Raw genomic sequence first — 18,212 nt, 5'->3', positions numbered from 1 at the left:
ATATATCCCGAAGCCTCCCATCTTCAGAAGAGTTGTTCAAAGGCAAAACAATGGCAAACAGAGGAAGACGTTAGACCAAACGAGTTAGAGCTTCTGCCCTCTTTATGTATGAAGCGCAAATATTGCCTCATCATCATTGCTGCTCCATGTACAGTGTTTTGCCGGTTCTGGAAGACCTTCTGTGCTGATGCCCTCTACGGCAAGAAGTTACTTCAGAATGGAGGTTGCATTGCATATGAGAGGGCATTGTTTTAAAAAATTCGAAAAAGGATCGAAAAAATTAAAAATTCATGTGCGTTTAGGCTGCAGTGGACAAGTATAGATAGTGGGAAGCCTGTATATATATATAGGGTAGATCGTACGGATCAATTTGCGTTCATCTGGAGATATTCTGCTAGAAGGTTGTATCCGATCTTGACTCGTAACGAATTCTACCTTCAATGAGCATATATTAAGGAGATAGTAATAACTTGCAAGAGATTCTTACCGACACTAGTAAGCATAAAAACAAAGTGAAAAAACAATCGATTTTTTTTTATACCCTAGTTAATCTACGCATCATCGTTTGTCATGGTCTAGTCACAGGATATTTCACAACTGCCCTATTTTATTTTATCGTAAATACTCCGGCTGCAAAACCAAAGGAATGCGGGGTAAGTCTCGTACCCACCCCATAACATATGGCATCCTGGCTTTAAACTATGCGGTATACGCTAACTGAAGAACAGAATTCGAAATGTTGTTGTTTCACGCAGTGGTGGCTTACCGTATAAACAAATCAGTTATTACACAATGTTTAATTCATCGCAATGACCGACTGGATCAATGACAACAGTAGTGTATATTAGCCCGCAAAAGGTCCCCGGGGGATTGAGGAGGAATCCAAGTTAAAGTTAGAATAAAATACTTAACGTAATGCTTAACTGACGTACGAGAACCAAATGTTAACGGCAAATATCAATTGTAATTGCACTTAAGTAAACTATATTATATCACGAAATGAAAAGCCCTCTTTGAATTTTCGTTACGGACAGACGAAATGCCAGTTGAGGACACTGCCCCTGAACTGCAAGTAGCTCCATTCCCACACCGGTGAAATTTCATTCAGACAATCTGCCTTCCACATATACACAAATATAAGCTTGGCATTTCATTAAAACATATACCCCCACGCATAGATCGTCTCTTGGCATCAACAAAGTAAATGGGCTAACCTTTTGAGTTTTTTACAATCAAAATTATAAGGAATATTGACTTGCTGCCTTATTTGTGCTTATTACAATATTTATAATATTGTACAAAGTAAAACTCACAAGCATAGGTATGTTCGCGACGCGAAAGCTTAGTATCGTTGAAAAACCAATGCCAAAATCAATTTTTTCTACTCGACTTCGTAGCTCTATAAAAACTTAAGCATCATTGGTACTTTCAAATATAAAGACACCAAAAGTTTTCTGGCAGCTGTAGAAGTCTTTTGTATAAGTTGTTCTATGTGTAGGCTTTGCTTGAAGTATTTTTGTCATTTTTTTTTTTGAAGCCTCCTCCAAAGCCAGTTCCTGTGGCCATCTCATAGTAGAATTTTATTTAAGACTCAAATACATGGCCATTGCAATGTCTATAAGTAGGACCCGTTAAATTAGTTAACGGACAGTTTGTGCGTCGGGTGGTTTCTGGTAGCAATCTCTGAGTTTAGACAACAATTCAGCCTGCGATGGGGAGGGATCCTCTATTACTTATGATTGCAGTCCGAACTGCTGTACCACTATTAATCCGTATAATTTTGTGTTCCAAGCCATTGTTCTCATCGGCTTTACCCTTCACCGCGGCTCGTATTGGACAAATAGCTAGCATTAACTAACACGGAAGATTCAGGGAGCGGCGGCAATGTACATTTCTAGAAGAAAAAAATTAATCTTCTACGAGTGGTAAGTGAAAGTTGCGTTGAGATGTTTGCTTTTGCTGTTGTTGTTATGAGAGAGAGGTCGAGATTTTAGCAAAACCATAGACTTATTTCGACAGGAAGACTGAATTGTCTTTCTAACGTTGAGTGAAGCCGAAAGCGAGACTGAACGTGGCACTCGATCGATAAGCCAATATCTCAAGTCATTGTTTGAAGAACCCGTTTTCAATAGCAATGTCAAAAACGATACGGCCGGTACTAGGATAGAGAAAAATCCGATACCAACCATTTCGCCATGGCCAATATTCATGGCGGCGAGAAGAAGAGTTCCACATTGCGAATCATATGGACAGAAGACACTGCAATAGAATTAACCGTGTCTTCTCAATTGATGGTGTTGCTCCTTGATTAGTAAAAAAAAATACTATTCGATTTTTTAGTTTTCATTTTGTCTTTTTACTTCTTGTTGATATATACTCGTTTTACAAGATGTACGTAGAAGCGAATACGAACAATACGGCCTCTATAGAGGTTCAATAGACCGTTTGCACAAATGGTTTCATCACTTAAAGACCGCACAAAAGCCTCAAAATTGATTTTTAAAAAACCATCTCGACTGTTCCACAGCGTCCTCCTCCACTTGAGCGATAAGGCTTTTTGGACAAATAGAACAGCTGAGGCATGCCAGACTATAGTAATCTGCGATCTTCCAGACAGTTTGCCCGCCATCTCGCAAGCTAGGCAGAGGCCCCTTTAAATCCGACACAGCTGTTTTCTTTTTGGTTATCTGCGTCGATATGTTGCCTCCACCACATTTTATTTATCGAGATTACGTTGTCTACCAGCAACAACCGCAGCAGCAGCAGCAGCTGGTGATTGCCCGGTCAATTGCCACCTTTTTTCTTTCAAAATAAGACCGCGTAGAAGAGAAGAATTCGTTTGTTTCAATTTTGCTGACTAGTTCAAGGTAAAACTAGACGATACTCGGCCCCAAAGGATTGTTTGCATTTAGGTTAATAAGGACGAACATAAATCAAATGACCTATTTGTTAGTAAGTGGTGGCATTGTACTTATTATGTACATCTAATTTTATTTAATAATATTATTATAATATTATTTTTGAAAAAATTTAGTAATGTTCTTTTAAGATACACGCGATAAGGTTTGAAATTTATCAACAAATTGCTTGGCACTGTATCACATATAAGTCGAATAGATCTAGGAGTCGGGAGGAAGACCTCGTGGTATGATAATTCGAAGTCGATCTTAGGTCGATTTTTATGAAACATAGAGTCGTTCGTTCAGCGGTTCATTAAGGCTATGCTGGCGCCCTCTATCGCTATCTTTTTCAACTATAGTTAGCCAGTTTTAAACAGAAATTGAGTCTTCAGACCGATGGCCGTAATTAATGAAGCACTAACGGTTATCTTCCTAAAAAACGATTAAAACGTACAGGAACGATTGCAGATACGATGTTAAGATTAAAAGGTCAGAGGAAGACCACTTCAATGCTATCGAAAGTGAACCATGTCGCTAGCAGCCTGCACGAACCGAGTCGCACAAGAGATTCTGGCATGCGTTATCCATCAAACAGGTCGAGACATACTAACGAAAGACGATCGACAGCCATCCGGGCACAGGATCAGATAGACAAAACAGTCATACTCTAATAAGAAGAAAGAAATGACACACCCAACATGATAAGAGAAATGTTCTCGTATTTTCCCTTCCAGGGGCATACACACCATTCCTGCGTAAATAACGACATCCGTTAGAAGCTCAAAGTACGTTAGAGGGCGAGGCTGTTTGGATATCGATTTCACAACACCGTCCATTCTATCTTGCTATGCTGTACGTTGTCCGTAGGTTTGGGCACAGATTCAGTAAATACCTGATCATAGTATAGAACAAAAACACTGTTTCAATTAAAATTGTCTGTGTTAGGCAAGAGCTAAGTGATGTACGCTTTCTAAATGAAGTACTTCTTCTAATGAGGTTTTCAGTGTCATACGCATTTGAATGTCGAGGATCTATTAGAACTGCACATCTACTTATGTTTAGCTGTACTAATGCTCCGTAAATTTGTTTCAAACGGAAACTACAACGGATTTTACGTATCAAAGCCTCACGTAGCTGAGATGTGAGATCTATGTCTAAACGAAACGCGACCACTCCGCCCTGTACGGTGGTTACGAATGGCGTTAACCGATTTCTAACAGAGGAATATGCGATCTGGCAAACTTATGCCCCTAGAAGTTATTTCTATCTATTGGCGATTCGCCCCTTGACATCGTTTCGCGAGCAGGGTTGCATTTCACTCACCGCGTACGAACAATGAATTATATTGAAGTATAAAAATTACTTCTAAAAGCGGTTCTAGACCGGATTAATCAACCAGTTACGGTTACAACCATTTAGCTATCGAATACATTTATTATTTTTGGTTTACCCATTTTCGTTCAACAGCTTTAAGCTAAACGCGTAATTAAATTACATGAAGATGTCACATATTTTTGAACAGTCATTCCGAATGTTGCTGCGCTATTTTGAAGGTAACTTTTACGAATCAAGTTGAATAAAAAAGTGCACTAAAGTTCTTTTTGTATAGTAACTATACGTACAACGTTCATTGTACTTTGAATATGTCAAATCTTTTTATATATTTCTAGCTGTATAATTTAACGTGATCTGGGTCACAAGACAAGGGCAAACTCGTTGGGGCATGCTTCATACATGAAGTCAATTATACGTTTCCTGCCGGACGAAAGCACATTTTGTCACCGCAGCATATCTCTTAGTTTAAATGTCTTAAAACGTTTTTTCGGTCAAGTTCAGTTGCGTGCAATAACCTCATCAATCACACATACTATAGTATGCATTCTATCGGTGCATGTGTAATGTTTGCCCTTGTTTATAGCTTTCTTCGGCTTTCTTTCGAGCCCCTTAGGCTAACCTGATGTTTACCTTTATCTAAAAATCGCTTAAGCCTATCCTTGGTAAATTTGGATATCAAGTGAAACGCATTATTGAGGTAGCGGAAATGTCACTTTTGAACTTGGAAAGTCACCTTTGAGCTGAATTAGCCTTTACAGAGGTAAAGTTTTACACGTCACGAGTTGTTCCGAAAGCGTTTCGACCTGGACGAAAAGCAAATACGAAGGATCGAAGGTTCTTTCCTTTTCAGCCCACATATCTCTATACATATTGGGCTCAACAAATCGATGATAATGGGTTGGTAGGACAAGCAAACAACGTTCCATCTATGGATAACGCTTCTAAAAATTTGAAAAAAAGAACAATAAGCTAAAAGCACAACAGCCATTTTTCATATGTGATCTAATGGATCAAAGGTACTGCGTCACTGGTAACGACGAATCACTATGCCATATTTTGTTTATGGTAATCCTCTATCATTTGCTTTGGTTCTTTTTCTTTTCATAATTAACTAATTAGTTAATTTTCCTTAAAATGTAGCGTTTTATAGTTGTTCCTCCTCGTCATTACAAGGCGTTTAAAAAAAAAGATGTACGAACACAATTTGAATGATTATAAGCTAATATATACATCACGATGACTAGGTGCAGGTGCTCGTACTAGTAGAAATAAGATTCGTCATATTCATCAAAGTCCGCTGAAACGTGTGGCAAAAGAAGGGTCTTGCGATAAGTTCAAATAGTTGCCGCCTATTATTACATTGCCCAAAAAAATGGTGCAATCAAATAACAGCGTATACATATTTGGGACATCCTATATTAGCGTATCACGCTTTTATGACCCATTCCGCAAATCACTCACGTGGATGGCATGTTGTTGCATTCGCAGCGAACCTCTTCTTCGGGTTGATCTCCCTGTAGAGCGAGTCCTGTTGGCTGATCCTCGTGATGATGTTCATGATGACATTGGGGTTGTTCCTGCTGGCGCTGATGGTAGTGAATCGTAGACGAGCTATCTCGGAGGTCACCATTGCTTAATAGTGGACATTGACCCTCAACGGGGCTGCCCTCGATAGCCGAATCAATGTGTCGAATATCGTCCTCATTAAAACCCCCCATGTTGCCATCGTTGTCATTTGGTTTGCCGTCACTTGTTATCGAACCTTTTATTGGTCGTTTTGTTAAAGTCGCCGATGATGAAGACGAAGCCAGGTCGCTACCTCCACTGCAAGTCAAGCTCGATGCATCGGTGGCGCCTGATGATGATTTGTAACACGAGTTCTTTCCACCCTTCGGCGGATCATCATCAACTGGTCGAATCTCGTTTAGCTCCTCGTCCCTGAGCGTCATCGATAGTTGTCGACAAGCTAATGCGGTGGACGTAACGGTAGCAGTTCTCCGACCACCGTTGCCGAAATCGCTATCTGCTTTGTGGTTATCAGTGGCCCTGTTCATTAAGTTGCGTTCGCAAGTTACCGATGTTGGTATTATGGAGACAGTTTTCGTCTGGCGGTTTTGATTTTGGTTCTGATTTTTCTGCTTTCGGTTTTCTTGCTTCAAATTTTCGTTGTTTTGATTAACTTTATCTGTCGAAGGCTTATGCTGATGGTTACCTACGTGGACCTCGTGTCCGATGGTATTGCTCGACGTCTCGCCCGGTTCACCATCTCCACTAATAGCCATTCTGCCTCGGCGAAGTATACTTCTACGGGCAATGATTGCGTCACAAAATTCGAACGAAGACTTGAAAACAACAAAATTGCGGTCGTTTCTGTTGTTCGCACCCCGTACTTATCTTCCTTGTTTCGAGTACAACTTATGGATCAAAACAATGACCTAATAAACTTCCATTACACTGCAGGTCTATGTACACTTTGCAAGTTCTTTGCTTCTTTTCTTCCACTTTCTCCCCTTTTGCGCAGTTTTTCACGCTGTCGAGTTTGCGTGGCCAGTGTATCCTCAAAAGTACCGTATCCAAAAGCGGCTGTTGGCGTCCCCACCAGTGAGGTCGTGAATAATAATAGAAGCATTTACATTGCAGGCCGTACGCTCTCGTATGCACCTACGTACGACCAGATTGCGCGGCGAATTTTCGAGCGACACATATCCTACTAGCGAGAGCCAAAACCACTAAATAACTAATAAAAACTAGATTACACGGAAACAACACGGTCACCATGACGTCGACACATCCACAGACAAATGTCTCATTTACCAAGTGATGTCGGTGTATTGGGCTGTCAGTCCTGTGATATCCTCGGGTAGTCCTTTGTTATCCTTTGGCAGTCTTTTGGTATATACAAATTTAGTTGAGTTGCATTGAGAGGATCCTAAGGAACTGTTCTAGCAGCAACGGTTAAGTTGCTGCTAGAACAGTTTCTTGTATGTATATATATATATATATATATATATATACAATAAAACCAAAAGTAGTTCTTGTTGGAGTGTTTACTTAAACGTCTATATCAGTTTCATATCCGTCTTGACGGTTAACGCGTATAGCACTCAAAAATGGTCGTCATGCCATTAACAGCCTAACCGCTAGCTGATCTCGTTGCAGAAGGTAATTATACGTTCATCTTTAAAGCAACTACTTCTACTCAATGCCACTGTGTACTAGTAACTATATGATTTTATCTATTATTTGCAGTATATAGGTATGCGCTAGCAAAGGACGACAGCAGAACGTTCTAGATCTCGTTTCCATCGTCACAACACCATAACAACACAAAATCATTTGGTTCCTATAGCGACCATATAGTTTAATGGGTGTCTCTGATTTAGCTATATTAAATCATGGCACAGAGCTGTGTGAGATCGAACTCCTCTGCTTGAAGCACTCCGAACAAACAACGAGCTCTGGATTGCTCAAGGAGTCAGAGTCTTGAGTTTTGCCTCTGCCGCTCAAGCGTCGTAAGCACTAGATTTCGATTTGGCGCAGTACGCCAGGCGGTTCGTATGCGTACGCGATCGCATACATCAAAGAGATATAAAGATCTCACTGTTTATTGAACCGCAGAGCAAAGATTTCAACGGCAGCAGCACGCTACGCCCCACTGCGGTTGCTAGTAAGCGGCCTCCTAATACCGAAATCTTGTGTGAGCCGGTGGTTAGCACAGCGGCGCGGACCGACTCAACAAGTCGCTGCGTGAAGGGACCACGCTCGGGGCCTAACTGCAGGATGCTACCCTCTCCACTACCCTTCCCATAACAGTCTCCGGTGCCTGTTTAAGCCTGAACAGGGTGTGAGGCCTTGCTCCAAAGCCCGATACTCCTACACCGCATTCCCAGTGCTCCATTTGCCCCCAACTTCGGGGGAATCCCCTTGTTTTCCACCAGGGGGCAAAACTAGAACAAGCAAAAAGGTACGTAGGGCCTTCAACATCTGCAACCAACATCACTGCTACAACACAGAAGGCTACTAAGTCGGATTAGTCAAACGCAACCAGGCTGAATAATTGTTCAACCGCTTTGTCGCAGTACCTTTGACGTTTCGTTTATCGCGAAGTATTTATTACGGAAGTCACTTTATAGATCTCTAATAGGTGAGACCCGCTTCAAATTATTCTTCCTGTGACAACTTCCTACAGTAGCCTTCTGGAGGGTCTGCCTCGATACCCACCCCAAAATCGGCTACGGCCGGGGACCACCTAACTGTTCTCTTCACCTGTACCAGTAACGCTGTCTCTTGATCTGCTGTCTCATCATTGACCCATCACTTAGGGAGAGAGAGAGCGAGCGTGAGAGAGATGCGTATTTTTTTTACATGTAATAGGTTTGCCTGCAGAGTTTTCTCAGTACGGTTACGAGTCACGCATGCCCTGATGGCGGCCAAGGGCCCCAGCGTTGTGTCCGTCCAAGTTCCTTCTTGCTCTTCTCTCCTCTCTACTTTCTTAGTCTCCTATCTCTGCAGTCCTAACTAGAGGTCCGCTGTAGATTTCGGCCTCAATCAGCGACGGCGTTCCCAATCCAAGCCGGCTCACTGCAGCATCTCCCTCTTAAGAAGTCATGGTGCGAGGGCACCAGCGAAACTGCTGCAGGGCTTGCCTCGTACATCGGTGGCGATTTACATAAAGGGAAAGTTGACTGGAATCCGAAAAGCAAGAGTGGTTGGCTTTTGAAGTTCCAATGTGATCTGATGTCTGTGGCAGTTTTCGACTTTTCAGCTGGCCAAAATCGCTAGCTCTTTATGTTTGTACTTTCTCTGTGAAATAAGTTCAAAATAGAATGAAAAGTAAAAATGGTTCAGAGTGTAGTTTGATCACGTATGTCTAGGCATCGTGAAACTGTTCAAGGACCGCGGCCTTTGGCCTATCCAGATATACCATGTACATGACAGTGGTATCGGACTTACTTTCATGCTGGCCATTTGATTTTAGGCACTCTGGTTCATTGGTATAACATCGAACCGAGGCATGAACAACATGGAACAAAATTATTCGGTGTTTGGTATTGCTAAGGAGCATGCGTCATTACGAACGCGGCTAGGCGTACATTTTGCCGTCGGAGTTCGTATTGCAAATAACGTAAACGGATGATAAATGGCGGCGAGAATAGAGAGTAAAAATGGCTTCACCGTTAAGAAGACGGTAAGTTTACAGTCAACCACAAGCCGTGTGGCAATGGCTAACGGCAGTAGCATTGAACGTCCGATTCCTTTGGTCACCGAACGTTCACGCTGTCTTGCCGCCTGCACATAGATCTAAATAACTGACGAGCTTACGACACAAGGCGACCATTTTGATTGTACTTCGGTTGCGCGTGGTAAGTGAGGTACATAGATCATTCTAGTCTTGTCGTGCGCTAGCCACGCAGATGAACGCGCCTGTTGCATATACTCGGAGTTATTCGACTGCAAAAAACAATCCAATAATATGAAAAAACTTCCAAAAATACATCCACATATCAATTGTGACTATTTAACATTTCGAAACAAATTCATTCGTATTGACCAAATCAAAAAACGTACGTTAAAATTAAATAAAAATCGCCGTGAAGTCTAGCTGCGGATATGATAGAAGTGCGTAGTTTATAGCCATATCGATGCTATAATATCTAAACTGAATCATCTATAGACCGCCTGGAAAAATACGATCGTACATTTTGGGGGTCGAAAAGGGATAAGCGTACCTCAAAATTGTTCCTGGAAGCATCATATATGTTCCAATATAATATTGCCGTAGAAGCTTGAAGGGCTGGTGGTGTTACGTGCGTGTTCCTCAAAGCTACATTGTCGGTGTATATAATTGTTTTGATAAAATATGCTTCTGACTAAAAAATTGCGAGTTATTATTTATTTTTTAAAAACGACAATACAATAAATAGAGGGAGCAAACTATTTTTAAAATCGTCTTGATTTGAGCTTTCGATCAGTCGAAAATTTGCGATTGTGGTCTCAAGACCGCCACGAATAAACGCGTTATCATAAGTAGTTCATTCTAATAAGGAAAAACACCTAGTTACAGTTGTATCGGTAACTCGCATAGATAGAGATGAGCTAATATGACAATGATAGATTAACTAAGTTCCTGTAAAATTTAACAGGCAAGCAAATACGTTACGTAATGACTTTCCCTGCTAACTACTCACGATCTTATTTTTTCGGTTGTTTTCGTTTGACGATAGAAAACACTTCGGATTTGGCCAGTTCAGTTGATTATCAAACATACATTTGGTACGCGTAACGCCCAAAGGGTCGCTTAGCTTGACTGGGGAGTTTTTAGACCCGCTCTCCGTACAAACAGAAATCGCCTACGGAAAAAAGAACAATGGACCATCTTCTATACGCTGTTGTAGTATACCTACGGTTCTATACAAACTTCACCTATGAAATGCATGTATAGTAATACAATTATCTGTGCGCAGGTATATAACGGGCTTCCTTCATGTCACCATTCAGTGCTTACATTCTGCAGCCAATATGCCATATTTGAAACAAAGTTATCTAGGAAGTCTCCTTCTTCCATGTTATTGGATATTCTAAGAGTATTCCACTCTGCTATTATGACCTAGTTTCTTTTCGAGTTTTTTTTTTTATTTTACCCATGTTGCTTAATCACCGTTTCTGTTCTACGATGTCGAAGCGTTTTGTACATTTCTCAATGTGACCAATTTCTGACGGTCCTTAAACTGTTCGCATTTCACACGAGTTCCATTCGTTTTTTCCTTTTTAGCTAGCTGGTTTTTATGCAGATGCGACAATCTATGCTCTCTAGGCGTATGACTTCAGGAATCAAAGGTCTCGACAGTTCGCTCTTTCGAACGCGCTAAGCGAGAATTCCTCCAGCTTCTTTCAGGACTCTTAGTTTAGCGATACTTGGTACTAGGACAGCATACGTCCAGACAATTGCAAAAAACCCAGCATCGTGGCTCTTCGTTAGGTTACGCCAAGAACCGTGCCTGCAGCCAAAATACGCTGCTGATCAATCAAAGATGTGACAATTCAAGTCCATGTCGCCCGTTCACACCATTATCCGGTGTGAACAAGGCTCTTTAAGGCTGTGCCTTACGACTTGAGGTACTATAATAGCACTTGCTGGTTTTTGGGTAACCGAAGCTAGTTTCGCTCTTAGCCGTTTAATAAATAACAAACGGTGACAGAACTGTTAGACTAGAACAGAACTAGTATCGATTCCTTTTTAGCTCACAAAAGTTTCGAGAAAAATGTCTTGAGAATATGTTGGGGGCAAAAAAAAAGTCTGCAAATGGGCTTCCACGGCCCTGACCATCTGTAACGAGCTTCCAATCCTTTCCAATTGTAATCAGTAATCAGAGCAGTAATCCTTTCAAGAAGTATAACTTTGCCTTGCTCATCGAGTTTCATGTTTTGAATAGCCTCATTCACTCCACGAAAATAGGCTGGCTATATACCGATACTTGTTAGTTGTTTTCTTTTTCTCAAACATTCCCCAGTGATGCCTGACAATAGTGGGGCTTGCCTTTTCGGTTAATGAAAAAAAAAAAACTCAGTTGGGAACCTCATCACCCTCGGATGGCCAGCCGAGCTGGTGAGTACTTTCCAGGCCTACACTTCCCTGATGAAACTTGGCAAGACCCTTGTAGCGACCCTGTCAGTTATAAAATTCTCGCTGTACATTGCACGAGTATCCAGGACAGTTCCGGTAGCTTCTGACTTCTTTAGAAGGCGAGATAAAGCTGATATTGAAAATTCACTTTTTCTTTTAAACCTAGAACCTTTCTATTTGGAGATTAAACTGGACATTAAAATTTCTTCGCTGCACAATAAAATAACAACGAGTCGAACAGTATGAAAAAGCAAGTAAATGCTAGCGTAGGTAAAGGGCTTGACTTATTAAAATCAAACATGCCCGATAAATTCAATCTCGGATTGGCCATATAGATTTTCTGACACGGTGATTCGAACGGCGATGCCGCTGATTGAAAGAATACAGGAAACGGCGTCTCGACCCCCCTCCGCCGATAATTTATCGGTAGGGCACATTCGATTTAAGTAAAGCAACGTTATTGTAACTATCATTAATTATCATTATTATTATTCATACAATGGACAAAACGGCGGTGTCATTCATCTCACGCAATAGCGATGTTGAAGAAGTAACTTGTTTGTTTGCGATATCGGTCGACCACACGATTCCATAGCTGTTGAATACCCTCGTCAAGAACTATGTGGGCAAACTTATGAGCAGGCGCATACACTTAAGACTACTTACGTTCAAAACAGGACCTTCAAATGAATCGGGCGTGCCTATGTGTCAAGATTAACAATAGGTATAGAACAAAGTGAAGTCAAAGCTTTCAAATCCAAGGATGCAAACTAAACGTCCTGCCGAATATCTTTGAACACGCGCGAAAATTTGTCACTTGAACGTAAACATCTAAACAACCTGGCCCTGATGGTGCTGTGGCTCCAAAATGGCTGTTGTACAATGCACACAAAGAACGTGTTGTTTTATAATGTCCTTATGTAACTGATGGTAACGCATGTAATCTGGCGCAGAATTATAGAGCAAAAACACCAGTGAGCATAGAGGCAACTGTGAAAAAAAAAGCTAATTACATACGATCCCTTCGTAGAATAAAGTCAGTTCCGCACTACTTTACCCCGCAATAACGAAAACACAACAGTAACAAGTACAAGGTCGTCAAAATAACGAAGTATCTGCTTGAAGGCTTCTAGAAGGACATCGCTGGAGTACCCCTATCGGTTCATACAAAAACAGTGTAAGCAGAAGAAAGCTGAGCTAGTATCACGTAAACGGCTGTTTCCGCTGTTGCCTTGCGTGTTCGCCCCTATTTCCGTTTTAGTTTCGAGGCTTCGAGCTCTTGGTCAACCGGAAAAGGAGGAGCTGGGATCTGCGTGTGCCTCAATGAGCACAAATGAGACGACGCTTTCGAGGAAATTAGCTCGGCTAGATTTAACTACATTGCTAGATATTCTGAGATACGTGATCTTCAAAACGGATGTGTGAGGCGTCAGGGGGTATCGAAAAGCGTCGGAATTCAAGCATACAAAAAAACAGTCTCACCCTGCTACGTTCTTTCGATGCGATAGCGCTTCCTTTTTCCTGTCGTTTTATCGAAACAGGAGCAGGGACATGTGCCTTTGCTAATGAGTGTGCATTACAAAGCAGGGAGTTTGGCCTGAAACATAAACGGCGACCCGGGTAAAGACAGTAGGCGGAGCAAAGATCGATGAGCGTCCCCTTTCCGGAGCGTCGAAGCGTGTGTCGCGCTGGATGACAAGCACGACATCGACAACATACCCTTTTTGAGGTAACAGGCAAAACTTGCCGGCCTCTGTTCCTGCTTTGTTGACCATTAGAGAAACAGCGGCAGCAGTGCCTTTGGCGGTAGTAGGGAACCAAACGTCCATGCGATATTTTTTTTGGGAAAGGTATTTAAGCATGAAAAAAGAAGAATTTGTAGAAATAAAACGGATAGGCAATTCTGAATGAATAAAAATAATTCTACAAAATATTTTTTTTTAGTTGTGCTGCGTCACGTTTTTTCAGCTGCATAGAATGAAAGCTAATTCGGATGATCAATGACAATTCAAATCAATCAACTTGTTGAGAACGAGTGCATTTAGTAGTAGATAACCGTAATTAGCCACAGATAAAGGCCTAATAGCCAGGATCACGACTTGGAGTTAGCTGCACCTAAATATATATATATATATAGGAAAAGCTATATCAAAGCTCAACGAGTATGAACTTTTTTAATGGTTTATCTAGGGATTCAACTCTATAACCTTCAGATGATATTTATTTTAGCTTAATTTCTGTAATCCTTTTTATTCCACTAGATCACAATCTTAAATATGACAATGTTCTTAAGTGGACGGCATAAATACTAAACTTTTCAACAGCAATCTCTTGTTGACTCCGACTCCACTTTCCATATAGGAGCTGTTGACTGAAACATCGAGAGTGCGTCGTAAGCATTGCCCATTCGTCCTTGTTAGCATGACGGCGAACCCGACTTTTTTATTTTCAACTTACCCTAGGAATTTTCTTTTTTTCGCTGTATAACGAATCGAGCTATAAAGTAAAGCATAGCCTTTGCCGCAGGGGAGAGTCGGCAGAGAAATTCCGAAAAGCATGATCTATTACCGGAAACTACTTTAAATTGATGAGGCTTTGGCGTTTACTGCGTTTATATATCACAGTTGCGATTCAGTATGTTTATTACGTGACCGATTTCTAGTATATATATATATATATATACTAGAAATCGGTCACGTATATATATATATATGCTTACTTCCGTTGGCGTCGACTAGAGTAAGGGGCATTATACGTATATGATGATTCGAGCTGTAGAAACATATGAATGCTATTTTTGCTATCTATTTTTCGGTTTCCAGAAAAAAAAACGGAGACGAAGAGTGAATTAAAGACCTCGAATAGCGGGCGTGATAGGGGACATTTGGAACTGCGTCAGTAGGAGAAGGAGCGAAGGAAAGTTCCCGGTCGCAGCTACCGGTTAAAGGAGGTGAAAAGCCTCTGTACGCTACAATGCGCTGCTTTCCAGTCTAAGACCACTTCTGAGCTGACATTCAAAGATAATACTCCGTAAACATTATAAAAGTCTGACCTAACGAAAATTTGTGCACGTGTGAATTGTTTCTTTTGAACCTATGGTGCTTATGGCACTAGTCTATCTGGTCCATCATAGCATTAGATTATATTTACGTCTTCAGAAATGTTCCAAGTTAGCTGTTACGCTATATTTTTCGTGCGTGTATTTATAAGCTAAGCCGAATTTATTGGTGCAGAAATTCTGAACATATTAATATATACATATATATATTGTATGATGTAACTCTCCAAGAAGAGGAGGTTAGAAGAAATCATACTGCGACCGACGACGGCCTTTGTAGGACGAAATGGCTGAAAGTGCACCTTGAACTCTAACATATAAGATTAAAACATCGCTTTCGTTGTACCGAAGCCATATGAAAAATAAGATATGAGAGTAAAGCTATTTTGCTTGAGCTCCTCACCTCACTACGACGAGTAGTCTAGGCATTGTTACCTTAACAGGTTGGCAACAATTTAATCAGCCTTCGAATCGCGTTCTTTCAGTATCCATGTTGTGGCTAACACTGACGGACGTTCAATTGAAAATTCCCGCCATACGATAATGCCTTAATCGTTAACCAAAATCTATTCCATCGGCAAGTAAAGCATTATGCAGCCGTTCTATGGATGCTACTCAAGCCGTCGGCGTTTATGTTCTCCAGGTTGTCCAATAGGCTAATGTCTGAACCGGTCTTAGAAGAAAACAAACTTCCTTAAATCGAAATAAACAATTTACATTTTTGTATGATATATATAGTTCATTCTACGAAAACGCTAATCACAAGCTCTGCAAAAGTGTATCTATCGGCCAACAATAACTTTGGCCTTTCAAAAGCTCAGCTCAGCTCAGCTCATATACTATCAATATCTGTCTTATTTTTCTAGAAAACAAACCCATTAACCTACCGTGATGCCGCCCAACCCGAACGTGTTCTCAATCTGTCCGACTCCTTACGATATAAGACCACTATTCTAAATTCAACCCGACGTCTGTCATCCACCGCCCTGTCCTTGTATGCTTCGGTAACTCGCGACCCTGACATTCCTGCATCGCTCACGCTGTCCTTTTCGATTATCGATCCATCGTGAGAAAAAATGTTTAGTTCTAGTTATTGTTACCGTAACTGTATCCGATATTTATCCGATTATTGCCAAAGTATCCAGTAGTCGAAAATGTATAGACTATTAAAAGAAGATTACTAAACTAGGTATGCGTCGTTTTGGTTGGCAACTTTGATGCTCTAATCTCATCACTGTAGAAGTTTCTGGACTAGATTTGTCACAAATGATTTCTCTATTTTTACCATTATCAAGGGAGTCATGCGAAATTCGGAATAACCGGTAGTTTGATGGCGCAAGATTCGGGATATACGAAAATTCCCATTGAAGTTCCGTCAATTTGGTCGGCTAGCTGAAGAGGCATGTCGTCTGGTATTGTCATAGTACGAGATGACACTTCGTCTGCTTTTTAGTTAATCGATTTTTTAGCAGAAGTTCGGATCAAGCATTCACGAATCAATAACGGACGGTTAACATGACAACAACGGACGGTGCGATAAACATTAACGTCAGGATAGGTGTTTTGCCACATATTTAAGCATATTGTCTTTTTTTTTGTACATTTGACCACCTATAGTTAGCCGCCTTTAAGATGGTCCGATTACATTGTTTCTGTTTAGTCTCGCAGATGGAAACACAATTGTTCCATATCAGTTCGCGGGACATCCGAACGTCGAATCTCTTCTTAGTGAGCTTTCTACAAATAATAGTTTAAAACTATTTTGGGTTAGCACGATTTTGGTCGGTTTTGCTGAAAAATTTCATATTTCACTTTTTTCATAACTGGTCCATTTGATACACTCTGGGCTCATAAGAGCCCAAACAGCATTTGTGCCTTTATCGAGACAACTATAATGAACCTTTAGAAATTTTTACTCACGTTCAGGACGCTCTAGAGGTCTAAATAGAAACACCCTGACAATTTTAGCTTTCAAATAATATTCCGATGGGATTCACATGATTTAAAATAGGGGATTTTAAAGCAACTTAGATAGACAAATGATCAATACCTTTTTTGATAACTTAATACTTCGTACCCTTCAGCGGCCTCAAAGTCAGTTGACATTCTTCTGCCCGACACTGTCGACGCTATCCTGCAATCGACATTTCATGTTGCTTGTTTTTCCGTGAGCTGAATTCAGTTATCGTGGCCGACAGCTTTTATCCGGCAGTTTATCCAGCCAAAACTATAGAAAATCGCCGCGGCAGCTGAGACTGTTGCGTTCTTTTTGTCAGGCCGCAGACGTGTTCCCTCTAGGCAGCTGTCTGGATCCTACTCAGCAAACCATCCAGCACCCTCTTGCCTTTGTCCTCGTTGCAAGGCCGAAGACGTACTGGTTAAGCGCGTCCGTAGCAGCAGGAACAAAAAAAAGAGCAGGTCTCCCCACGAAGGCCTCTCTACAGATGCCCTCTCCCGACGTCCTCGTATTGAACCCAGCCTTGTGCCAGCAGCAAAAACCCGGATCCAAACATGGGCTAGCTGCGCACGAGCTCTGAACGTGCATAGCCGATGTATGAGCTATGGGGGCAAAATTGAATTTGCGGAGGGGCCACATACGCCGGCAATGGCTGGTTGCTTCGACTCGTCCTGAATTGAGCCGAGTTTGTAGCGTTGCTCGAGGCAAAGGGGCTTTCGCAAAGATGCACTTCATGGTCCTTATGCGTCACAACGCTCGAACATGCTGCGATCGTCGGAGCATTCACGCCTCTGCTAGAGGAAGCGTTCTGCGCTACATACGATGCGCATTCAAAAAATAAAGCTACGTTAATATCAAATACTCAGCTCAGTCGATAAACCTAGAGCATGTTTTAAGTGTTGAACTTAAAGCGCACATGGACAAAATGGACTGCGTACACGTCACATGAAACCACGGTTCTGTGTGACTATTATCATTGAACAGAAACTCAATTCGACTAGTATTAAGTTGTACTTTTGCGCTTCTCGCAAACTCTGCTGCCTTTCCGCAGGTCTAGTACACAGTTGCCGAAGTCTGCCCGTAGGGAAAGAGTATTTGACGCTACACTTTCCGGCTAATGTTACGACTACTATGTAGCTTATACCGTTACTATTAGTAGCATTGTCTCACGCTTTCCCACTACGTGTCTGTACATGATCGTAAGTTTGTATACAGCGTCGCTGCAATCCAGCCTGGTCATGCACCCACACGCTGTCCCGTCTGGCTGCGCTCGGTGGGTTTCCAACAGCCGGCGAGTGGTAAACGTGACGAATACAAAACATCGACCCCGAGTGATGC

At 41.5% G+C, this 18,212-nt stretch overlaps 1 long non-coding RNA gene across 1 annotated transcript in view; it reads right to left on the bottom strand.

Moving 5' to 3' along the window:
* Nucleotides 1–14,093: 14,093 nt before the first annotated feature.
* Nucleotides 14,094–18,212, bottom strand: part of LOC111261279 (uncharacterized) — a 77,424-nt gene continuing 73,305 nt past the window's right edge. Inside the window, exons 6-8 of the long non-coding RNA XR_015311437.1 lie at nt 16,968–17,682; nt 15,805–15,962; nt 14,094–15,610 (exon numbers count right to left, since the gene is read on the bottom strand). This is a non-coding gene — a long non-coding RNA (uncharacterized LOC111261279). The remainder of the gene's footprint in view (nt 15,611–15,804; nt 15,963–16,967; nt 17,683–18,212) is intronic.

This window comes from Varroa jacobsoni, unplaced genomic scaffold (genome assembly GCF_002532875.2).
Source record: "Varroa jacobsoni isolate VJ856 unplaced genomic scaffold, vjacob_1.0 scaffold_542, whole genome shotgun sequence".
NCBI classification, from domain to species: domain Eukaryota; kingdom Metazoa; phylum Arthropoda; class Arachnida; order Mesostigmata; family Varroidae; genus Varroa; species Varroa jacobsoni.
The sequence above is the reverse complement of the archived record's forward strand: the minus strand, read 5'-3'. Positions and strand labels throughout refer to the sequence as shown.